The sequence below is a fragment of the Anomalospiza imberbis genome, chromosome 7 (genome assembly GCF_031753505.1).
Source record: "Anomalospiza imberbis isolate Cuckoo-Finch-1a 21T00152 chromosome 7, ASM3175350v1, whole genome shotgun sequence".
NCBI classification, from domain to species: domain Eukaryota; kingdom Metazoa; phylum Chordata; class Aves; order Passeriformes; family Viduidae; genus Anomalospiza; species Anomalospiza imberbis.
In genome coordinates, this window is record NC_089687.1 from 28,919,098 (window position 1) to 28,938,727 (window position 19,630).

At 39.1% G+C, this 19,630-nt stretch overlaps 2 long non-coding RNA genes across 2 annotated transcripts; both read left to right on the plus strand.

Annotated features, from left to right (window-relative positions):
• Nucleotides 1-5,399: 5,399 nt before the first annotated feature.
• LOC137477359 (uncharacterized) lies at nucleotides 5,400-7,738 on the plus strand. The gene is made up of 2 exons (XR_011000953.1): nucleotides 5,400-5,577; nucleotides 6,203-7,738. It is a non-coding gene; the product is annotated as an uncharacterized lncRNA (long non-coding RNA).
• A 6,341-nt stretch (nucleotides 7,739-14,079) lies between these two features.
• Nucleotides 14,080-15,699, plus strand: LOC137477340 (uncharacterized). Its single transcript, XR_011000943.1, has 2 exons — nucleotides 14,080-14,487; nucleotides 15,097-15,699. It is a non-coding gene; the product is annotated as an uncharacterized lncRNA (long non-coding RNA).
• The last annotated feature ends 3,931 nt before the right edge of the window (nucleotides 15,700-19,630 follow it).

Consider the following 19,630-nt stretch of genomic DNA (forward strand, 5'->3'; position numbering starts at 1 on the left):
CTGGCACCAGTTTCAATGACAACTTTTCACCTGAAAAACATTCTCAAATGGACAAAAATATCCTAATGGAAAAAAAAAGTAGTTCTCAGAAAGATGTTATAAAAACACACGTGGAAGGACTGTAGACAACTTGTACAAGATCATTCATTTCACTTCTCAAATGGTTTACCTGTGCTCGAGAATACCCAGAACACAGGTAAAAGTCTTGCAAATGCTAACTTTACCCTCTTCTTACAGAAGCATTTTGTCATATAGTTAGTGTTTATAAATATTCTGTTCTTCTTTCTTTCAAATTCCTCATTTCCAATGAAAGTTTTTCTCAAACAAATGTAAGCCACATCTGAGAGGTTGTTTTGTTTTGCCATACATAAGACCCTGAGATTAATTGCTTAATGCTTCATATGGGTAAAAGTAAACCACAGAAACCTGGCAACAATATTTGAGTCACTAATTATCTTTTTCAAGCTATGTATTAATGCCAAGTAGCCCCCAAATTAGCACAGATTAAAAAGAAATCATAAACCATACTAACATATAGTTAAGCACACTGACATTTCTGTTGCATAATGGATAAAAACCACAGCAGCTCCAGCTGAACTGTGCTGAAGCTGAGTGTGAATAAGCAATGTTCCTCAATGGAAACATCCAAGGAACACAGACCATAGTGTTCCAAAGGCAGTTCCAAAGACTTTGAGAGATTAAAGTTACTAGCATGGTGTGGCTATGATCCCATAAAATACACTAGCTACATCACACACATGCAATTTTATGGTTAGCTGAAAGGGAAAGGGAGTAAAGAAAGTTTGCAGGGTTAAACTTCTATCCCGATAAAGAGAAAGGTTGTAGCAGCTTTATACAAGAAGTGCTCAAGTAAAGGAGGGCAGGAATCTAGAATTTTTTTCAAAATTTAAATGTTTGTCTTGAGTATGACAGAAGTCTTACAGAGAATACAATTAGTTTTTCTCAGTTTTCCTAGGCCTTTCAGTGCAATCACCCAGCTGCATTTTAAGACAGTTCTAAGAACATAAGCAAACCCTGTCCCCTAAACAGGATCGTCACCTAAGCCATGATTATTTCTGGCTTATTGAGAATTTAATGGGCATGGCCAGAATTCATACTTTAGATTTGATTATTTTTAGTCCTTGTGGCACCATTTGCCCCTCTCCTGTTACCCAGGAGACAGCTATCCATTGTTTTCTTTGGAAGAAAACCCAAAGCTGTGCAGAGCCATACAAAGCTAAGCCTCCTGGTGCTGTGTATTCCACACCTGATAACACCCATTTTTGGCTTGTTCTTCAAACATGCCATTTCTGCACAAAATAGGTTTTACCTCCCTCCATAACCCCAAATATTTCCTGCCTTCTTTCCTCAGCTTTTGAGGCTAGGAACATATGTAATCCACTGATATCCTACAGATTTTTCTTTTGCCTTACAGAGGCTCAGTGAGCAGCAGCATCAACAGCAGACATTGCTCTGTTCTAGCAACCTGTCCTGATTTCATGCACCTTCCTAATGGTGCCTAACTTCTGCCATCCAGGAAGTTCTCTTAGCTGAAAGCCACAGCTGTATTTATTCTCATTTCTATAAGGATTAAACAGGTTACAAAAATCCAACAGAAGATGCACTGAAACTTCCCTAGTAACCATGCTGCCATTTCCTGATCTTCCAGACTCTTACCTGTTGTGGCTGTGGCTAGTTGCATAGCTAGATAAGAATAACATCTTTATAGAAGTATCCAGATCATCTTCTAGAATCATTTAGGTTGGAAAAGACATTTAAGATTGAATTCAACCACAAACCTAATGCTGCCAAGTCCACCAAAAGTGATAGGATGATCAAATATCCTTTTCCAGGTGCTTTCTAGAGTGCAGCTGATGGCGATGATAGTGAAGATAAGGATTACAATTTTTGCTGTGCTTCTCTTCTAGTGAAACAGACATTTCATCATGGACCTCCCCAAACTCCCTGCTGTACTGTTCCCACCTGCTATGCCACTAGAACCAACTGGAGTGTGGTTGGACAGCAATTGGAAGTGTTCAAACTGAATGTTAAGTTTCCTGTGTGATTATTACTGAGTGATCTTCCACCATCACAGAAAGCGATCCCCTCCCCTGAAGGCCTTACAGACAAGGAGTGCAAAGCACCCAACTCTCAGGTTTCCTGCTGCCCTTCCTGCCTCAGAGTGTAGGCTGGTTCAGGCTGATGATTCACAGATCCATCTATTTTCAGCACGGCTTCTTGGCCTTTTAGGTCATGGCACTACTTTAGCTCGCAGGGATCTTGCTTGTGTGAAGACACCTGTCTGATGTCTGCTCCCAGTAGTCTTTCAGCAGCTGCCTCACCGTGCACTGCTTTGTTCCAGAGCAGGCTTATTTCTGCACTCAGCAACACACTGCACTTATCTGAGACAGACATTATCTTCTCATTTGAGTGCAGCCCATTCACATCACAGAATGCATGCTCTCTATAGCACATGTCCTGGTGGGAGGTCTCCTATAGGCTCTCTGAGCCTGTTTGCTCAGTTTGATGAGCTGCTAATTCTGTTTGATCTGGAGAACAGGCGCAGCAACAAGATACACACAGTGCCCCCAGCACCACGTCAAGACAGAGGACACCCAACAGAAGCTTTCGAAGGAAGTAAAAGATTTTGGCTGACTTCCACTGTCCAGTTCCATGTCAATAAATGCTCCACACAGTGACCTGACTTTAGGCACAAAGAGCCTTTTAAAGAGGCTTTGTTGAAGTGTAAAATCCTCAGAACATCTTGGTAGAGATTGGTAGATAGTGATCTTAGTTATGATGGGTTCCAAATCAATTATCTGAACACCGTAGAGTCTTAAATGCCAACAGTACAGAAAATAAGCTGAGAAGAGGTTATTTAGAGAGATCTGTGTGTTTCTCAGCACTAGGACCACTGCAGCTGTCAGGCAAAAATGATGTGAGTAAAAAAACCAGTAATGCTGAAATAAGCAGTGTCTAGGCAGACATTAGACAGCTGGATGAGCACAAAATATTCCTGAGCCACAACTACCCTGGGAACTGACCAGCAGATTTGTCTGGTTAATGAAGACTTATACAAAGCAACCTATATAAAACCCCTATACACAACCTGCTGGGCTCTGTCTATAATGTATATTTTGAAGATGTTGTTTGTATAAAGTTATGGTATTAGTCAATCATACTATGAGCAATACTATCAGCATCACATAAACTACTCCATACATTGCAAGTTTATAATTAAAAACTATTAACTTTTTTTGATGCTCAGTCCTACAAGAGAAATCTGACCTTGATCTTCTGTTAACAGAACATACCCATTACATTAAATTTGCAAAAAAGAATAGTACAGATCCCATGGAAGTCATTGGCCTGAACTAGCCAAGCATTTAGAGTTCTAGTGGAATCCTGAAAGGAGGATTATGGTACTAGCACACACCTATTAGAAGGATAATTATGCTGAAGAAATTAAACAACCTACACATGATGCCTCAAGCTGTTGTAGAGTTTTCTTGCAGTATGCTTTAAAAGGCCATTGGCTGCATCCACTTTTTTCCAGATGCAGGGAAAAAAGTGCACAGTCTCTTCCTTTGAGACTATGCCAATCTAAACTACAGAGGTAATCATAGACCATAATGGCTTAAAATTTAGACCAACTTCAAGATGAGAGCACTGAGCTCATGTTCAGGCTGGAACTGTGACCCTGGTTGCTTCAAGTCCAAGGACAACCTACAACCAGACTCAGCTCTTATATAACGTTGTAAAACATTTTGAAGAGTCTCCCTCTTAATCTTTTAGCAAGAAGTGCTTCTTATCCCAGACTTATGGGGCATAACTGGGCAGCACAGGAGAGCTGTGCCAACTGACAGTGCTTAACAAGGGCAGAGATCTAGCTTTTCATCAAGAAAAAGCTTTTAAATAACAAGTCCCCTTCTGCTGCAGCTGGCAAACTGAGCCTGAAACTTACCTCCTCAGCTCTCCCTCTGCAGCCCTCTGCATGTAACATTACAGAGAAAATTAAAATTAGAGCAACTTCAAAGGTTTTTTTTTTTTTTTACCAACTACTGTAGCTGTTTTAATCATCAGGAACCAATACATACAAAAGCTTTATTCTTGCTGGAGATACGCAATAAGGAAACATAGCACTAAGATATTCAAGGTGTCCCTTTTCCTATAAAGATTAGAGTAAAATGTCAGTTTAAACCAAACAGAAACCTGCCCTCCCCTTCCTCCTTCCCAACCTCCACACCACAAACCCCAAACCTTCTGAGACAGAAACAAAAGCCAGAAGTCCCTGGAGCCTGTCTGTTGTTTCTGGAACTCGGTCAGATGGACATTGCCTTAGCTCTGTTTCCAGTTATTTTTAGGCTATTCCCACTTTGTGAGTACTATTTACTGAAAAGAACACAAAGCTGCAGTAATATCTTCTTATCTAAGTGTCCTAAAGCCCCTCAAACCCTGACAGAAAAAATGAATATATTGAGTTCTGTTCTATACTGTCATTTTGACAAACTAACATTTATGGTTTATACATAATTACATTATTAATACATAGCAAAAAAAAATTCTTTACATGTCCTCCTTATATCTAATAGTTTTCCACTTGACTCAAGGACCAGTCCTTAAGTAACACCTGCTTGCTCATAGGAATACGACTTCAAAACCCAGAGAGAGCAAGGGCCCAAACCCATCATTAGAGCCAAGTGCAGTTTGTAATACTGTGGGTAGCTCTATTACACCGCTGGTGAGGTTTGGCACAACTGAGCCTTCCAAGACGAAGGCAGACAATGAATCAAAGTAGATCCTCTGTAACAAACTTAACATTTTAAGAGCAAAAAGCAAATCATTGGCCTTGAAGTGCAGCTCCTGCAGTCCCACAGCACACAGCCCATGCTCAGCCTCAGCACACTGCGCAGTTTTCCTCAGCTGTTGCTCAAAAAGCAGAGCAATGCAAACACACTTACCTGGCTGTCCGTGGGCTACAGAGGTCCTGGCACAGGCTGGATCCCCTTTATACTGCAGGCCTTCCACTGCTCCCTCTTCCCAATGTTCAAGTAAAGGAGAGCTGTTTATGCTACTGCACTGATAAAAATCACCTCAGAGGGGCCCAGAGCTGCCCTCATGGCTCATAAATTATATAGTTTTACTCTGCTTGGCACAGGCTTGAACCCTGTTATAATTTAGGTTAAAAGACAATACAAAGTTTCTGCCTTTTCAGAGCCCTTCGGCAGTTTTGCTGCAAACCACAGGGTCTGGTCAGGCCTCTACAGGTGTTCTTAATTAGTAGAGAATCCACGTAAGGTACAAGCCTTAAAGATATATGGCTTTTATACACAAGCCTTCAAAACTCAGCCATATCATACCGTCATCTTCACCGAGTTATGCTTACACAGAGCACAGATAAAATAGTGTTTAATCAGAACTGCTGCTTCCCTTTGCAAGCAAAAGATAATGAAATAGCTATCCTGCAGTATAAAAGAATTGAGTTATCTCATCCTAATGTGAGTGCATGGTTGAATCACCTTCCTGTCTTTGACTTGCTTTAACACTTGGATTTAAAAAGTACTTCTGTCCTTAGAGGTAAGATTTGTGTATAAAAAAACAGCATGGAGACTTCTTGCAGAATGTGATTATTTTTGGGGGCAAATCACCTGGTCTCTTATTCACATTTTCAAGAGAAGACTTTAAAAAGCAAAGATTTCAGGGAGACAGCATGAAACCACGCATGGAAATAAATATACAGCTGTGGCCTGGATGGTCATTAATGATGCACAGCCTGTGAGGATGTATGGGAGTAACATTCTTCATTTTGAAAGAGTCAGAGGAAAAAAAGCCACTAGCAATTATGCCACACAGTGCCATGAAATATACTAGACCCTTTCTTAATGCTGGATAAAACGAGACAGGCTTACAAAAGCATTGCCACTGTCATACCCCAAAGGATTCTCCAAAACACAAGACCTGGCTTTCCAAGCACCAAGTTTCCAGAGCAATCTGTCAAGGAATCTATCATATAAAGCAGCTAGAAGGTCTGGGACCATAGACATTTGTCTTTTCAAAGGTCATAAAATCTTGTCAGTGGAGCATTTTCCTGCTCCCTAAATTACGAACAGCAGACCTATTCTGTGGCTGAGCTGGTTGGACGTTAATTTTTGTTTGTTGAGGGAGTGAGGATAATTTATGGCCTGTGGAAATTCCCTACCAGGTTCTCTGCAGTGGGTCTGTGCTCCTGGGGTTCCTGCTGCAAACCACTCTGAAGATGGTGCAACGTTTCAGGACTCTTCAGATCACCGACTCCAGACGAATTTCAGGAAGATGTCAGGATTGAAGGAGCCAGGTCAGAATTCCACCTGTGCAAAAGCAACATCAGCCAGTTATAAAAGGCTTAGGCCTGTGCTACCATATTTTGAGTGTTGTTGTGGTACCTGGGACATCTCTGATAGTTCAGGGATGACATAAGGCCTCTGTCCTAAGTATTGGACTGTGCCATCTAAATAAAGTTTTGAGAATCACAAAGGAAGAGGGAATGTTCATGCTCCTTTTGAACCTAATTAGCTGTTATTCTGAACCATGTCCTATAACTGTCCCCACTCTCTGTTAATGTTTATAGAAAGCCTAGGAACATTAGCTTTTGCCTTTGGGCTTCTCATCAAGATGTCTAAAGCATGTGAATATAGAATCAACAATTGAGCTATGAGGAAATTTGGACCACCTGATAAGGTCCCAAAATAAAGTTATGCAATTTCTGTAGTGGATTTAGCAGACCTAAACATGAAATACATTCATAGGCAAAGTCTTCCCAGAGAGAATCTCTAGGTTAGATTTTGATTGTATTTATCTTAGCTAATTTACAGATGAATTTAAGAAGGGTAGTTTTAATGTCTCTGTACTCCCACACGTCCATGGCTATTTTCAGAACTACCCAGGCTGCATTTACATTGATTACAGTGCCCAAACAAGAGCCTGCCTTGATACTAATGCAGAGCAGCTGGTTTTCAGGACCTTGACTACACATTGCTAAAACAGCAGAACTGGAGCTGCCCTGCAGCAAATGCAGGAAAGGATGTTTTGATTTCCTGATTCTGGCCAGTGGATGCTGTAAAACAGAATATATGGGATATACAGTGAGCAGCATGCCCCTCAAACTGTGCTGAAATAGGCAGGTTTCAGCAGCAGATACTCAGACTTGCCTACAGGATGCATTTGGCCATGATTATACAGCCACAGCATGGGATCAGGGAAGGTGAGAAAGAATCAGTGCACATCCCTGTCGGTGTCCCATAATATCAATACTCTAACATAATAATATTTTTATTCAGTAGGTGTTATTTTTGAGGGCTTCTAAATGCTTGATGAACCTTCTTCTCCATCTTTTACTCCAGAAATCCTCAGCATTTCCAGACTCCAATTTAACACAACCTATCTCTACTGAATTCAGAAGTCCCCTGGATGGACTTGCTGGCTTACTGTTCATCAGTGTCACCAGCTGAATTAGGAAACTTCATTTGGTGGTGGAACTGCTTACCAGTGCTCTTCTGGAAGTGTGTTTTTAGTTCTGGATGTCTAGAAAGTCCTCAGCATCACCTCAGAAATGTGCCAAATCAACATTAATTTCCAAAAAGTTCTAATATGAGAAACAATTATGTCAAATAAGACTCTTGGCTGAGGGAAGCTGATGTTATCATTTAAAAGAAAGTTCTGGCAAAGCCACAGTGTTAATGATATGAAAAGTAAATAAGCACAGGAGATAATCCAAAGATGCTGAGATGGGCAGGAAATTATTTCTAATATGAGGTAAATCTCTCTTTTATAATTGTGACTCTACCAAAATTGATGCATTTAAATTGCTGTTATGTGCCTTTATTCATTGCTCTTTACAGAATATTAGTTTAAATACAGAGTTCATTTAATTCTGGCTAGGTCAGTAATTCTGGTAATGAACAAGGTCGACCATTTGCTTTAAGAGGAATAAATGTTCATTTACAAAATAAAATTACTTTCTTTTTGTGATTTCATACAGGCATAAAAAAATCATGACCCTGTGCAGGCTCAAGTGAAATGTTAGATTCCATGAAAGCTTAATTTAAAGTCATGACAATTCCTTGTGCACTACAAAATCTGTCACTGCTATGAAATAAGATCCTATTTAAAACCCACACGCATCAATTCTCAGCAATAAAAGTTGCAGATGAAAAAAAAAAAATTATTTGATTAACTGGTAAAATGTGGTGGTATAAATAATACCAAATAATCAGATAATTTCCTTTTCCCACTGATAAATTCTTGATAAAGTTACTTTAGTACCAATTGTCTACATATAGTTTTGATTAGGGCCTCCATATTTTCAGTCAGTGGTTCCACTTTGAGTTGCTGTACAATGAATAAATATGATTTTAAACCTGTAGTGAGAATGTCACATATATAAACAATTGTTTCATTCACAAAATAGATGATGAAGCTGGCTAGGTGTGTCATAGTTCAACTTTTTAAAGTGGTTAACTTGCTTGTCTTACCTTTACCAACAGAGAAATGGCTGCTTGATTTATTTTTTTTAATAAATATTTTCAGTATATTTTGTAATATAACCCAAAGTTAAAGAATTAATCTTTAAATCTGCTAGCTTATAATATCATGCAATCCAATTACATCCATTCTCAAAGGATTCGATTCAAAGCTTTGAAACTAATGCCAATCAGTTTCTTCATTATTTCTTAATAAATCACAGTGTGATCAGTGGGGTCTGTGATACACTTCTGTGTCTTCTGCATCCTCTGTAGAGAATGCATTGGAAGCCAGGTCGATGTCTAATTCGGGGCATGTCATGACAAGTTAATGCAGACAAGAAAACCACAGAAATGAAACTGAACTATTGTATGAAAAAGGTGGGAGTGGGTTTAGGAGTGTAGTTTTGTAAAAGAACTTCAATTTCAGGGCAGTGGTGCCAGTGTGCTGACTAACCTGAACCCTGGCAGAGAATCTGACAGCTCTGCCTGGCCATGGGGAATGAGAGGAAGGCCTCCCAAAACTGTTCTTCAGATCTTTCACTGAAGAAGTGGTATGTTTATTTCTGCAGGAGTATGCTATATTTAAACTTGTAATAAAGTTCTTTCAGTTTTGCAAAAGAGAAGAAAAACATTCAAATTAGGGATTTGTCCAGTAAGGCAGGAGATCTCTTTTCTGATTTTAGCAGAGACACATACTTTAAAGGTGCACAAATAAACTAGCAAATTATTTATTGCCTGTGCCAATTTTTCAGCTACAAAATAAGTTTAGTAGTGCAGGCAGAGCAGCAAAATGCCACACGATAGGTATCTATTTTATGGTGATGGTGAAAAGAAACAGGAAGCAAAATGAACTGTGATATGCAAGTAAAGACTGAAAGAATGTCACTGGGGACACTACAACGGAAAAGGACAAGCAATTGGAGAAAAGAATATGAAGGAAGAGAAATATGAAGTAAAAAACAACAAGAAGCAGGTGGGAAACAACCTGGTACTTTGATACAGATACTAATTTACAGTAAAGGTAAGTATGAAGTCTTATTAAATACACAACTATAATGCAAAATAATACTCTTACAAAACTTGTTTTGTCCAGATGCCTGTGCTCCCAAGTCCCCTAAAATGTAGTTAAGGTATGTCTCCATTTAAAGGCCAGAAGGGCTCTCCTAGTCTGACTTCCATATACAGCGAGCATCTCATCCAGCATTCACTGTGTGGAGCATAGTAACTGTGCAAAAGGAAATACCTGGCATTTTTAAAGAATCTACATTTCTCCCATATTCCCTGCACCTTCTTGGAATATCCAAATCTTTAATTTATTGAAGGCACTAAGTATAGTTTCTTCTTTCATGTGGGCAGGGATCAGTCAATGTGTCCTTAGAAGAGTTGCCAAGAACTAAACTGACTTTGAGACTGACTTGCTACGGTTTCCAGTTTAGGCTCAAAACCTTTGTAGCTGTTATTTTCTTCATTTAACACAAGCATTCAGTGATAACCTGTGAATCCAATTACAATGTCTTACTCAGAGGTTTTCGGTTTTCTTAATTTATTTATAAACAAAAATGTTCCCTTAAAAATGTAAAATACCTTTTAATTTATGAATTCATTTGAAGAGATGCCATCATTCCACTTACTACCCTTGTGTTAAATTAGTACTTTTCAATTAATAGACTTCACCAATGAGCCTCAAGGACTTTGTTCCTTCCCTGCACATAATAGGACTTCCTACCTTCCTTTCTATCCTAAATAGAAAAGCGAAATCATCGCCAGTGTTTAGGCTCTAGGCAGTTTTTGGCCTCAAGTTTTATTCTCACAGTTTTTTCTTCCCGCAGTGCAGAGGCAATGATTATGCCTGTGGTGATCTGACGTGCTGGTGCCTGTGTGTGCAGGAACCTCTCCTTGCCAGGGAGGCTCTGCCTGGGCACCGAGCGCAGGAGTGTTGATCACACAGTGAGCTGAGACTGAACCCAGTAGCACAGGGCGGTGTTCCTCCTCCTGGAACACAGGCGTTCCCATCATCCATGGATTTTTATCATTATTTAACCCCCAGGCTTCTTTAAGTTGGAAGAAGGGAATTCACAAGCGGGTGACAGTATTGTGTACTCAGTTTAATTTTGGACATAGAACCAAGTTTTGAGGTTTGAAAAGGAGCCATCTTCCCTTAAGTTTGCTTCCTGTTGATCTTACTCCTTTTGCTTCTTCAGCTGACAGAAGCCAGAGTAGTTTACTTCCTACAGTCTTCTTGGAATTATGATATTGACCCCAAAAACTATTTTATATTGGTAAAAATTATAGCAGCCAATGGATTGTTTGTCACCAGACGTTCAACTTTTGACATGTTTGCATTTACACCAGTCTCTGATATTCTGACTGACAATATTATAGTCCATTTGGAGTTCAGAGTAGTTTATTTATTGAATCCTACTCCAGTTTGGTGGATCATAATAAAGGGAAAAATACTGATCTGCATTTAGAAATACAAGTATATGACTCTTCTGCTTATGTTCCAGTGAGGATGGTGAAGAACACTCAGGAATAAAAGGATCAAATAGGAGGCTACAAATCTCAAGAACTTACTAGATTTTTATTTATAAAATCTTACAAGCTAAGAGGGGATCTAAATGCTCCACTGACTTCCAGGGGCATGTACTAAGTGTTTAGCAGATATTCCATTCAGAGCACTTTCTTGTGTGAAAGGGATTATTTTGTTTGTGAAATTTTTCAGCTATTAGGTAAATCTTTATTATATGCCCTTCTCTAGTGCCTGAAACTGTTGGAACTTGCATTCATTCTCATATTCAAAATGATGTAATGAGAAAACAGCTAATGTGCTTAGTTTTCTAAAGGAACTAGCATGGAAAGTCTTGGAACACAAATTTTGGTAATTAACATGTTTGCTGACAAAAGCTATTTGTGTGTTGATGGCAAGCTGCTTCCGTACTGTATTTTATGTGCAGATGAAACTGCATGTGGGTACCTTCAGAGCTGAAACATGCCTGATATGGAGCAACTTTCCTATCTTTTGGTAAAGTGCCTGAAGGGCAGGATTGAAGAGAAATTGCTTGGGTATGGATACCGACCTTCAAGGGTAAATCTCAACTACAAGGATAATTTATACCCTCTTTCAGGAGACTGTGTTGTGAGTCATTTCTATTGCAGGGTAATGTGATGGAGCACAATGCTGCTGCTGAAGCTGAGATATCCCTTAGGTGTCTATTGAATCCATTAGGCTCTGAAAATTGCAGCTCACTGATTATTGACTGACTCTGCAACAGTTTAGTGTGTGTGTGTGTGTGAAGCTTTCGCTATCAAAAAGCTTTGGCGATTCCACATTAGAAAGTAATTTTCCATATGGCTTACTGGGAATTTAGGCACATAAACAGATACTCAGCAGTGATAATTAATGTAGTTTATTGAACAGGTTTCAGATTAGGGACATAATTTTCAGAGTTTTGTCAGTTTCTGTCTGAACATAGTGTTTATGTGCCTGGGAATTTGACTTTTCCTCTTGTATTTTATTTTCCTTTGTTCTCCATTTCGATGATAAAAGGTAAATGCAAAGGTAGGATTGTGCTGATGCTGTGGAAACATACTTCACTGCAGTTTATAGACAGAACCTCTGCAAGAAATTATGTTTATGTGATCATCTCATCTTGCCGCAGATGTTTTAGATTAAGCTTCTTCCTACACAGTCTGCACAAAGTACATGAGCAGATACTATAATATGTTGCCTAGAAAATTGATATGGAATAGAAGCTGATGTGAAATTACAACGAGCAATTTAAGTGCAGACGTGGCGATATCCAGTTGTTGGCACTTAAATGTTTATGAGCAGACAAGGAGCTGGAAACAACAAGGACCTGCTCCATAACCAGGTCTGCTGGGTGTCCTAAGTGGATATAAATATAAATAGCAACATATGGGGTATGGTTTCATTTGTACTCTAAACAGCTCTGCAACATCTTTCTTTTGATAGAAGAAAAACAACCAAGCACAGCAAGCTTATGATACTGTGCAAATCTGTCACAGGCAAGGAAAACACAGCCCCAGCCTCATCTGTTCTGAGCCTCCTCCAAAAGGAGAGGGGGAGGGCCTGCTTGGGAATTGCAGCCGTGCACATCCTGTCCGACATCCTCAGGGAAGCACAGGCCAGCAGGACTGCATCATCAGGGAGCTCTGACTGTGTGCTCCACCGGAGCCACCCGTCAGGACAGAGTCCCCTGGTGCACTGAGTGCCTCCTGAGCTGGCACCCAGCTGAGCAGGAGCGGTGGCACTGTCCCCAGGCTGGGCAACAGCCTGTCATGTCACATCTGGGGGTTTTGTCCTGAATTTGGCCTTCAAGAATTATTTGGGTTTGGAAACTTGTGTTTTCTCCACTATAGATTTCCTCTCTCCTTTTCTCCCCTGCTTTTCTTTAGTTTTGGTGTTTGTTTTCTTTTTCATGCTTTCATGTAAAATCCAGCACTTCAAGATCATCTTTTTTTAGTAACTGGGGATGTTTCTCTGGTTAATGAAAGTCATGGGTAAGGTTCCAGGATTAGATATTGTTAAAAGCTGCTCTGCCAAGTTCCACATAAATAATTCCCAGTACATTTCTCTTCTAGTGCTCGTCATGCTAACATAATTTCAATTCAGAATTAAAGACAAATGTTATTAGGACTCAATGAAGCAAATGCAGGAAAGGATCATTTAACATAACACTGATAAAACTGGCAGTAGATTACAGGAAATTTCTTATCTGAGCTATGCAAATGTTATAAGTTTCTGCATTTATGACTTTTTTTTGAATCTGAAGGTTTGATGCATTGATTTTATGGGTAAACAGATTTTTTTGCCTTTTTTTTTTCAATTTAGTGTAAGGATCCTCAAAAGAAATGCTCTTTTATGTATAAAGTTTGCAGCTTGATTATTAACTAAGAGTATTTTTATATATAATTCATAATAACAGAGAGAGAATTTTGAAGAGATTTGAACACTTAAGAGATAATATACCACTGTAAATTCAAAATACTGTGGTAATTTGTAAGGCTTGTTGTGGGCTCAAGCTAATAATTGTGTCTTCACCTAAGATTCATAATATAGGCAGAGACTCTGGTAACACAGAATCTGCATTTCAGTGACTAATATCATCCAAACTCTGCAGTGACTAGTCTCATCCAAAAAAGGTCTGTTCTTTGAAGTCAGCAGATACTGGGTCAGACTTTAAAGGGAATTCATACATAATTGTATTATAAAAAGGTGAGGTTCCTTTTAATTTTTATATGAATACCTCAATGACCAACATCATGGATTCCTTTTATTTTTTTGGTGTTTCTTGGGGTGGGGCAGGGGGAGGAATAAAAGCTAAAAGTATACCTAGTGGGGGAAAAGGATTTACATCATATGAAACATTTCAAGGTTTCTACATCCCTTTTAGATATGAACCAGTGTGAAAAAAATTTGGATTTTCAGTATCTGAAATACAATTTGGAAAATGCTCTCAAGCTTGAAATAGCTAATTTAAGAAACTTTAATGCCTTTTTTTATTTTGACTCTGCTTTAATATGAAGTATATTTCAGCTTTTTATTTTACTCTATTAAATCCTAGGAATTGGTCTGTATCAAAAGAGATAAAAGTATGCATTTGAAGAAGTGCTTAATAGTTTTTCATATGAGAGATCTGGCTCTCTCAGTAGCAGCTTGTGCTATCACATTCTCGTTAAGCTTACACAGAGAAACATAAAGATACCTCTCATAAGAGCAAGAAGTTCTTCTGGTGCTCCTGAAATATCTCATTCTGGCTACAATTTTTAGAGGAGCCATACAACAACTGACACTGCTGCTTCATCTCATCAGACAGGACTCCTCATGTCCCATGAAGCAGCCTCTGAAAGCCTGTGAGTATTATGGGCCAGGATGCAGATGCTGCTCTTTCATGGAAAGATTTATGCTGACAGAACTCACTTGGATACCTTTGAAGAAAAGCAGCTGGAAAAACAAGGCGTCTAGGTGAATTCTTGAATTTCTTCCTGAGACAAAGTGACCCAGACTGATAATCCCTGCATTTCTCCAGTGGCAGGAAAATGCATACATATGTCCCAGCAATAATTCCCTCTCCCAGCTTTACATATTTTTTTCTTCTATTCTGACTCATAGGTGATACTGTTTAACAGGCACAAGACTTTGATCTTTCCCAGAGTCTAAAGGTTTCAAACTGTAAATCCTAAGAATGCTGCAAAAGTCATTAAATGCAATACTGAAGAAGTTCTTCAAATCAAAAGATTTTGAGGTTCTACTTTAATGAATTCTCAAGCTGTTGTCACTTGCACATAATCCTTTTTAATTGTGCTTCCAATTTCTTGTGAAAATTCAAATTCAGAACGGGTATTTTTGGCTTCATCCAGCTTTAACTGTTCCTTTAGTAATATCTATGCAAAGTATTAATTACTAAACTGAACTTGCAAACATTTAAAAAATGGTTTCCTTCTCTTTTTGAAAGCATTTCATTCACAGCACAATTTGATTCATCAAAAGCATTGAAGCATCTCAGGATACCTGCATATTTATTTTTTCCCTTGAGCCCCAGCTGAGACACTAAATCTTATGCTTTCTTTTCAGACTTTTTGCTGCTCTATGGTGCAGTCAGGCTGAGAATGCTCTGCAGTGCTCTGTGGTTAAGGAAGATAGCATGAAAAAGAAGCCACAGAAAGAACACCTGTGCAACTAGCAGGAGGAAATATTGTTTTGGGAACAGAAGAATTAATTGCTGGATGTTGTGGCTGTGTGGAAAATTAGGTCACCCTGATTTTTCATACTATTTTAAGACCAGGTATTAATCACAAACCAGTAGTGTAATAAGGTCAGAGAGTTTTTATGGAGCTGTTAGACAAGTCATAGACACCTCTACAAGTGGGAGAGATCCCAGGATGTGTGAGCTCAGTAAGGAGGAGCTCAGCAAGGTTTTTGCTCAATACTCTACCATATCAACACTTCATTTTGTGCATATTCTGATTAATCATAAAATCTCATCCAGCTGACTTCCAAAGCCAACTGGGTCAGGTAGTCCTCTGATTCTTAGACACAGAGCCTCTCCCTGTCCCTCTCCAATAGAAATTTTCCAGGAAATGTCTGATGTAAATCATGCCAAGGTGCCACCAGGCTGAATTTCTTGCTAGAATTTTAGTATTTCTCAGGATTTGACTTGTTCCTTATAATGACAATTATGCAAAAACTCTGCTCTACCTTTTCTCCTTGCCATGTAGAAGTTTGAACACTACTGTATCTTGCTGGATTGTTTTCTTTTTTTTTTTTTTTTTTCTTTTTTTTCTCTGCTATTTTAATGCTCTTTTGACAGCCAATCAATTTTTTACCTTCCTTTGAAGAAGCTACTCAAAAGGGCAGGAGCACATGAGCTAACATCAGGGATGGTAAAGGAGAGGTATTTTTAGAGTAAAGGGAACACAAAAAAAGAACTGGTTTATTTACTGTAAAAAACTGTGGAGGTCCTTAGCTTTGAGGCAGGCTGATGGCATGTCTGCCACACTCATGACAGACACTTCAAAGTGCAGAGACATTCTACAGCACTTCGAGGAGTTTCCTGCTCTGCAAATAATGCTGCAGAAGAAACAGTCAAGTAAAAGCAGCACAGCATTGCAGAAAATCCAGGTGGGATGTTTAACAAACCTTCCAGTTTTATTAAGTAGGGGAATTCCATTAGGAGTGTGGACTATTTGCTTTAACACAATCATTCCTTGGGATAAGAGAAGTAGAACTTGCTCTGTAATTGCTGAAATTAATAAGTGTGGCTCATCACTCTCTGCAGTACTCTACCAATTTACTGTGCTCTTTTATCTCAATTACTTTCTGTGTGTGTCTTATATTCCTCTATAAAACGTCAGTAATTGTAACGCTGTGGTAATAACACTGACATACTGAGTATTATATGATGGGCCATTTTACATTACTCTGACTGCCTTATTTACATTATAATTATTAGTGTCTATATAAATGTGATTCATTGAACTAATAAAGTTTTCAGACAACTGCCGTAGCTCATTGATTTTTTCTGTGCAGAAATTTACCTTGCATTCTTAGTTGGATTTCCCTTCACTTTCAAGGTTGGCCTTTGGACAATAAAGACCTTCCACTTTAGCCCTATAGAAATTATATTTAATACCTCATTTTATCTTGATTTCGTTAGACTGACAAAGCAAATGGGAAGTACCAAAGTCATATTTTCTCAACTGAACTGTTCTTTTGTTCAGAAGTGCTGCCAAAAGCACCCTTCTCACTCATCCTGAAGAATTAATGACCAAGTAATGATTTTTTGAAATTTAGCAGTTAGCACTCTGAAATCTTAGTGTGCTTCATTAGCCATGCACTTCTCCCCCAGAGGAATTTGAGCAATGCCTTTTGAAATGGCACAGTTGCTTCAGCCTTTCCCTATCTGCAGAGCTGAATGAGTTCATGCCTCACGTGCTGTGTACCTTGTGTGTCCTGCAGGGACCAAGTCTACAGCCAGCCCTACCACAATTTAAAAGTCAGTTAAGAATGTGGTAAATTAAGATAAAATATAATCCAGATTATAACCTCATGCTCTTCAGGTCTTCTTCATTTACTGGGGTTTTAGCAAATCCTTCAAACTCCATCTAGCACACCACCAGCTTATAACTTTGAAAACTACACATAGTAGATTTTGTGATAATAAGATTGACATAAATAACAATTTTCAAAGAGATAGGTAAATATGGACTGTAAAAAGTTAAATCTATTTGTGGTTCTCCTCCTGTACCCTGGTCTAAGACAGCTCAGTTGTCAGCCATTTCATAGGAGATCGAGATTTCTCCCTGGTGGAATGCAGTTGTTTCCAGTAGCTTTTCTTTCCAAACAACTGTGATAAGAGGGATTTCACTCCATCTCTCTTGTTTCTCTGAGCATTTGTTGACACTAAGCTGTGCACAGCACAGTGGTTTGGGATAATAGTATGTTATATTGTGTTGTTGGCCCTTTGTCCTTGGCATACATTGATTTCTTTTTCCCTGAGGTGACCTGCACATCCTGGCTGTGTTGAGCACGAAGGGTATTTATTTCAGACTCCTTCCCTGCATGCTTAGCTAAGTCCTGCTGATGCTACCAGAAATTACAGAACCACTATGTCAAGGGATCCCAAATTGCAATGTCTGTGGGTCAGAGATCCCAGTGCTGCCATTCCAAGCGGTGTTAGAACCCACTTTTGAAGCTTTTGGTTTTCCAGTGTCTGACTTACGTTTCAGATATTTATTCCAGCTGCTGGAAACACTCATAGCCTGTGACACCACCTGCTGGGTAACACCTCTGTGAAATGTTTATCTCGCTGTAATCACTAGTGTTTATAAGGGATAAAGGACAACGTAATTTAAATGAGGAATAGAATTTGGAACCATCAAAGGTTAAGTTTTTGCTCTTTTGGGGGTTTGATACTTTGTCATTAGTGACACATATTCCCTGCTCTGTTTATTGGTACAATACTCATGCAATTACACTCCCTATGGCTTCTTCTAACTAACCATTTGGGGAAAACCTGCAAAAAGGGTCTTTGCACAGATGGTGACTGGTAAACTTTACTGTAGCAGAGATTATGCCCTGCCATAGTAATATCAAGATGCAAAGCCTTGTTATTAATGCAGACAGTTCTGAATGCAGGAGCAAAAAGTAAGAAAAATGGCTTTCAAAGCAATTATTTTGGAGACCAGGGAATAACTGTGGTATACAAATCTGATTTATCTCTGTTTCTTTTCTGTCCACAGCACATTAATGGAGTACTTTTGGTATCTTCTCAGTGGAAAGAGAAATGGATGAAATAAGAAATCAGTCAGCAGCATAGGGAACTGGTATCTAGGTCTGGAACGCTAATTATAGTCTAGGCTTAAATGATTTGCATTTTTACTGCAAAGTAGATTGTGGATAAAGTCTAAATCCAAAGTAATACAGACCCTCTTTTTCAGGCTTTGATTCAAGAATCTATGTTTGTGGCTGTGTAAGGACTGCACAGTCATTCCCAGACTACACTGGAAAGGAATGGGAAACAATATAGCTCCTGAAATGTTAGCTTCCAGATAGGAAAATGCCACAGATCTTCAGTTCAAACAAAGAGGAGAACCATGATTTGATCCCTTTTTATAGTGCCCCAAAGGGATATGAGGTAAAACTGTATTAATATTATGAACAGAAGGCTCTCAAAAGGTCTGGAGTGTTTGAAAGGTCAGTAACCAGGGAGCTGGTAAAATCCACCACAGGATATTAATCAGATTTCCAATGCTCCTTGCTACCATCTGGGCAGAAAATAGGCAAGATTCTGATGGAAATGCTATCTATTCCTAGGTCTGCTGGTCCTTGAAAAAGAAGCTGTCAATTACTCAGTAATTTAACTCAAAGTTGTTTCTATTTCTCCCAGGTGATTCAAACATGGTGGAATAAATCTGCCCCTCTTGCAACCAAAGAGATTTGTTGTGTACTATAAACTGTCGTGAAGCTCTCCAGAAGAGAATGAATAAAGCAAATCTGTAGAAAAGCTAGTGCTCCCCAAGGATTTATTCTCTCCACATTTAAATATCCTCTTTTCATAGTGCTATCTAGTGCAATATGCAGCCCACCCATGAGTAAATATAAGGCTGTTGCACTAAGACCTGTCAGTTCTGGGGTCCCAAAAGCTGCTGCTTTCAAGGCCTCTCCATTACTGTCCATCCTGAGCTATAAATCAAGAAAGGTGCACATCCTACTTCACAAGATAAGGAAATCAATTTTACTTCATGAAAGACAAAACTACTGGTCTGGAAGATTAATGAATAATTCCAAGCACTTTGTAGCAAAAGAGTTTCAGTGATTGATCCCAAACCAGACAAAAGCCTTGTCCTGCATCACAAAGCTGGGATTCTGTACAAAGGGAAAAGGAGGATACATAATTTGTGCATGTCACTGAAGTGCTACATATCCAATATAAGTATACACATCCAATATAAGTAGCAGTTTATGCAGGAAAGTCCCAGAAATAGAAACAACCAGTCTCTGGTGAGCTGGAGGATAAAAGCTGGAATGCTTATCCAGTGCAAGGATCCTACCTGCTTCGCTTCCTTAGTCTTTCACAAGCACTCAACCAAGCCTAAACAAACATTTA